Consider the following 6,000-nt stretch of genomic DNA (forward strand, 5'->3'; position numbering starts at 1 on the left):
GTGTGTGTGTGTGTGTGTGTGTGTGAGCAAGTGCGCGTGTATGCGTGTGCGAGTCTAAAAGCCAACTCAGCAGGGGACAATGTCTGCAAAAAGCAGCAAGAGACTCAATCATCAGTAACAGCATAAGCACTTCAATTTATCCATTGACATCCATCAAAATCAATCCACCCGCACGGTGTTGAGTCATCAAAGTAAATCAGAGTGCTAGAAAAATGTTATCTAACGTCTTACTTTGCATCTCTTCTTTGACTTGTGAACGTCACAAATGGAGGTTAATTAAGTCAAGTCAATTTTATTCATATAGCACCAAATCATAACAGCAGTTATCTCAGAGAGAGCAGGTCTAAACAGCACTTCTCATAATATTACTTACATTCACCTTGTAAAGAGTGCAGTGTTTCTCTGCTGCAGATGCAGACAGATACTTTTTATAAAATGGCACTCAGAACATCCGTTCACAATATCAGGCTCCATATTCATTCATTGCACGTGACATGACAACGTTGGTTAAAGTTATTTGTCCATAATGGCTTCCTAAATACTTGGTTAGCTTACATATATGGTGATTGGTAAGGCTGTAAACAAAGCTGTGCTGTTAGAATACTAATGTTTGCTAATTAAAACTAACAGAGTTTAGCTGAGGCCAGGGGTGCACCATTAGGAGAGGCAAACCAGTGTTTTGATCAATACAGGCAAATGATTGGGGCCCTACAGAGCCCCCCATAGTGGCATGTTTTGGAATAATACCTATAAACTTCCTTAAACCTCCTATAAAGACAGTATACAGTGCACTGCTCCTGCCCTCAAAACCCCAGGAGTGGGGTCACTGATGATGTGTTCTGTAGCTAATGTCTACCCATTGCCTGCATGTGAGACATCTGTAGATTGTAGTGTTTAACGATTGTCTGCATATGTTAGGTGTTTATGGTACATCTGTAAATTGTAGCATCTAAAAATAGTTACTGGGTGAGGTATTGGGTCTTCGATGACCTTCTTTGCCTGCCGACCTCCAGAGTCTAGGATTGCCACTGGCTGAGGCTGATAGAATGCTTTTAGTACTGAAGGTGTTTGGACATAACAGTCCAAGTATTAAATAAATGGTGGTCCTAGATGAAAGGTCAGGGTACGGTTATTACAATTCATGAACTGGGGAAATTGAAATGTCAGAATATTTCAGTCTGGACCAAAGTGGTGAACTGGCCGAGTGCAATATTGCCATCCATAGAGCACTGCCGCTAGCTAACAATGTGTTAGCATGGACCAGTGTAACAATTTTCACAGCCCAAAGCTCAAAAACAGCAACAACATTATGGTAAGTGGGATTCCTGACATTTCCTAACATACTAAAGTTGTAGCTGATGTAACAGGTTAACTGCTGTAAATATCATGACATTAATGTTTTTTAGGCTTGAAAGGAGACCTGAGGTTGGACGTAGAGCAGATCATTCACTAATTAGGAAGGTCGGTGGTTTGATTCCCGGCTCTATCTATCTATCATTGGTGTGTGAGTGTGTGTGATACAGAAGCGCTGTATATATCGAAAAAAGTGACTGTGGCTTCTGCTGTAAAAGTGCTTTGAAAGCTCTAAGAAAGTGCTATATAAGTGCAGTCCATTTACCATTTAAATGTAAATGTAACCCTTTCACCATGGGCTCCTTAGGTTTTTAATTACTTTATGTTTCTTTAAATAAATCATTAAACCGCTTTAAACTCAAATTTGTTATCATCTGGAGAAAGAGACATCTCCATGTAAATACACTGTCTAGGGTTAGCTATGACTCTAACTCTCATAATAATTAGTTCGAGGCTGACGAGAATACTCCTGGTTTTTCCTTAATAAAATGCAATGAATTATATGAACTACCTTATTAAAATAAACACCAAGCAATAACACTCAAAAACACAATATCTCACTTTTTGGATATGTATTAACACACTTATATTGTACAGAAATCATAAACCCTCAAACGAAAATGAATAATTATGAAAGAAAATACCCCAAGTGATCCTTAGTCTTTAGTCTATTCAATCTGAGTGCACTCTTTGTTTGGATAGTAATTTTAGCAAGCCTGCATTTTGGTTTGTTGGCGCGCTTTAAAGTTGGAGCTCATGAAGAAACAGGACAACAGTACCTCCGTATAGGCAATGGAAACAGCTCCTACCGCATGGAAAATCCCTCTCGTGTCTCTCTGACTAAAGCAGCACAGCAACGATGAGCAGCACGGTCCTCAGCCTCACCCAGCAATTGGAAAAGTCCGTCCAAGGCACCCGACACGCATCCGCGACGTCTGCTGAAGCTCCTCAGGTCCTGCGATCTCCTCCGACGTCCGTACAGGGGATGAATGCGAAGAATGCTAGCACCGGCTGTCCCACAATAGCGGAGGCTAAGCTAACTCAGCTAGCTCACGTTGCACTGAAGAAAACAATCTGTGTGTCGACAGCAAATATTCCCAAAGTCACTCACTTAAGAGCGTGGTATCTGGCAAACTCGTTCACAGTCCAACAGAAAGGAATAAACACGATAAACAAGGCATAGTCTTTTTCTTTCCTTTTTCTCACACGAGTCTCTGCTCTACACCATTTTTCCGATAGTTCTGCAGCGCACTTTGTCACACAGGTGAACCGGAAATATCAACTCTTTAGGGTCATTACTTCTCAAACGTAACCAGAATTACCTGTTAACTTTTAAAATACTGAACAGACCATGAAATGTATTTTAAAGGCACATATTTTTTTACTATAAATTATTTATGCATTTTATCTTCTTAATTCTAATTCACCTCCGTGTAACATGAACTTAACCATGACAACTGAAGATTAATCGGGCATCTTATTAATAACTTAATTACACCTTTTAAAGGAGAAAAAAATAAATATAACTGCTATTTATCAGGTTATTACATAAAGAACAACAATAAAATAATAATTAACAAAGAGTGAAAAGAACATGTAGCAACTATGTGTCAGATTGGTGGAGTTATGTATAATTTAATATGTACATTTTTGTAGTGGGAGAATATAATCTTGCCATAATTTGTGTTTGTCTTCATTCATCTCACAAAGGTGTGACAAAGCACACTGACACTTTTCAACGTCTCTCATCTACACCTGTAAAACCTCTTTTCACCACAACAGTTACCTGTTTACTTGAAAAAGAAGAATTTTCCGAACTGCTCTGAAGTTAATGGAGGTGGAAGTGGAGTCAGCAGCCTCCATCTGCTTTCTCAAGGCTAATTTGCTAGTGATTCATCACTGGTCGGCCATTTTAGACAGGATGAGAGATACCAATGCTAACTCCACAGAGTGTGTCTATTCAGTATAAAGTATGAAATTAAAATCTGGTGCATACAGACCACAATATGGGAAAACATCAACAGTGACAGATGGACAGATGATGGACACTGATTGGAAGCTGGGCTGAAAATTACTGAGTGACGAGCTTGGTGCCAGTAGCAACGTTCACACAAGCAAAAAGCCTCATTCTTCACAACCATTCAACTTGGTCAATGGAAATGTTTCAGACGACTGAAAAATTAAATGAATTTGATTTGAGATCAAGATTTCAACATTCAGAGCTCTTAATAGAAAACAGCAATTTTGTTGTTTGGTGGTATTTTTTTTATTCCCATGGCCAAACATACTGCAGAATGTCACAATGACCTATTTCTAGGACAAACAAAATGGAGTTTAATGGTGCAACATTTTTCAGCTATGTAAAAGTGAAAAAAATAAATCAATAAAAAAGATAAATGTCAGTTTGGGGTGTCAGTCCCTCAAATCAAAGACAGCTGGCCAAAAGGAACCACACCAATTCATATTCTTGGTCTAGTCGGTGTATGAACTCCTCCCGAATCCTTGAAGCACATCCTGAGAAGCTGCACAAAGAGCTTCTTCTGCGGGCTGTAGCAGACTCCATCTGGACACAAGTCAGGGCCTTGATCATCCTGGCTGGGTTGCCCAGGTGAGGGTGTCTGTTGTTAAAACCCGAAACACCTATTGACCCAGGTTCATCACTGACGATGTGTCTAGGTTGCACCTTCAGGTGTATCGTAGAACTTACCGACACTGATGTCTGACAGTGGGTGAAACTGTTTGTAGAAGAGCCAAATGTACCAATGTCCCCATTTGCAAAAATGCCTCAGTATACCAGAATGCAATGCTGTGAGTATTCCTCATTTTTTTTTCCCTCAGTGGCTGTTCTGCTCTGATTCACCTCCATCTTTTGCTATTCTTTTTGCTAATTGCACAAATAACCCACAGCTGAATACAACTAGTTCACAGGTGGCCTGGAAATTGCCAGTAGAGGTAGATAGTTGAGGTAGATGATTAGTGTAAAGGCAGATAAAGGGTCGATTTCAATTCAGCCAGAGACAAGTGGTGAGGTGGAACAGTGAGTCAGATACACGATGGCAGCCAAATGCAAAAAATGGCTTCCCAGACTAAATCACTCAATCCAACCAGTCACATATATCATAACGACTCTCATTTTTGGCCCAGCATAATACCACAGTGTGAAAACGAATGCCAAACTGTGACATTATTGCGACTCTATTAACACTGAGTATGTGCCAAAGTTCCTGTGAAAGAGTGAAATCAAGGGAAAATTGCTTCCTGTTTTGAAGAGGACTGAATTTTCTATGATTCTCTTCATTTCTTTATTGTCCCTGCCTTTATTGCAGAATACCATGTAAATAATGAGAGCCTGCATCAGACAGCCACACAGCTGCAGCATCAAATGTTGCTTAAAATTGTTGCTTCCCCTTTGAATGCTGCTCCACACAAGCCCTTATCACTAGCCTTTTTTTTAGTGGAAGCTGTGACACAGCATCAGCTGAGAGTTTGTTGTTGAACATGGCTGCCTTCTTACCGCAAGTTTGTCATCTCAGTGTCACTGCAGACGCAGTTCCTCTTATCTCCCTCTGCTGAATCTTATGAATCACTAATTATCAGAATGTCCTTCAAACCTCAGACTCCATGCAATATTAACATGAAATTTCCTCCCCATTAAGTAATCGTTATCTCCCGGCTGCACGCTCATAATGAGTCTGCTTTGTGGTAAACATGTCAGGGAGTCAAATACACCATGCAATACATGCACTGCCAGTATCAGCCATGACTGAGACAAGTGGATTTAAGATGATTATCTTACCCTCTGTTTGGTTGTCAGTGAAGAAGCCAATTCAGGAAGTCATCCTGCATTTATCCTGTTTTAATATGGTAGACAATGATGTTGTGAGGTTTAATGTTGTATTTACTGTAAATTCTGTCTATACAACACAGAGCATGGCCTGGAGACAAGCTAATATTGTAGACAGACCTTCACTCTGTCTGTTTTATCATGTTCATACAAACTTAATACTTCATCCACATTTACTTGATAAAGTCAGGATAATGTACAACACACAGCACTCATGCCAAGAGTGCAGTGTAGTCACATACTTTGCACTCTGTTGGTCATCATTTTACTTCACTAATTCCAGTTGCTTTCACTGACTTGTCTTTCTGATTGCAGTTAAGATACCAAAACACAGCTTTTCCTGTTGCACATTAAGATCCTTCAAACTGCAATTTCATAACATTTTTAAAGCTCCGAATTTTCCTCTTCTCCAGTGTTTAATTTGAAGTGTTGATCCATAAGAAGATATGTTTGTGGTTTTAAGAACTAAAAATCATCTCAATGTTTTACATCTCCTCTGTCAGGCTTCTCTCTGGAGCTCTAGTAACAACTGGTCAGTGAGCCAATCAGAAGGTTGGATGGTGGGTCCAGGTGGGCGGGGCTTGGGGCGGGGCTGGGAGCGTTGACTGCTTTGTCGTGACATTACAAAGTCCTGACGGCTGGTTTTAAGGCTCAGTTTCTGAATAAAGGCTGTGTGCATTTCTCAGTGGACTAAGCACTTTGATACTTTCACAGTATTAATATAGAATGGACATGGACATCTACCTTTAGACTATATGGGATCTTGAACTTGAAAATACTCACAGGAAATGTTGGATTTATAT

This window comes from Seriola aureovittata, chromosome 11, assembly GCF_021018895.1.
Source record: "Seriola aureovittata isolate HTS-2021-v1 ecotype China chromosome 11, ASM2101889v1, whole genome shotgun sequence".
Lineage (NCBI taxonomy): Eukaryota > Metazoa > Chordata > Actinopteri > Carangiformes > Carangidae > Seriola > Seriola aureovittata.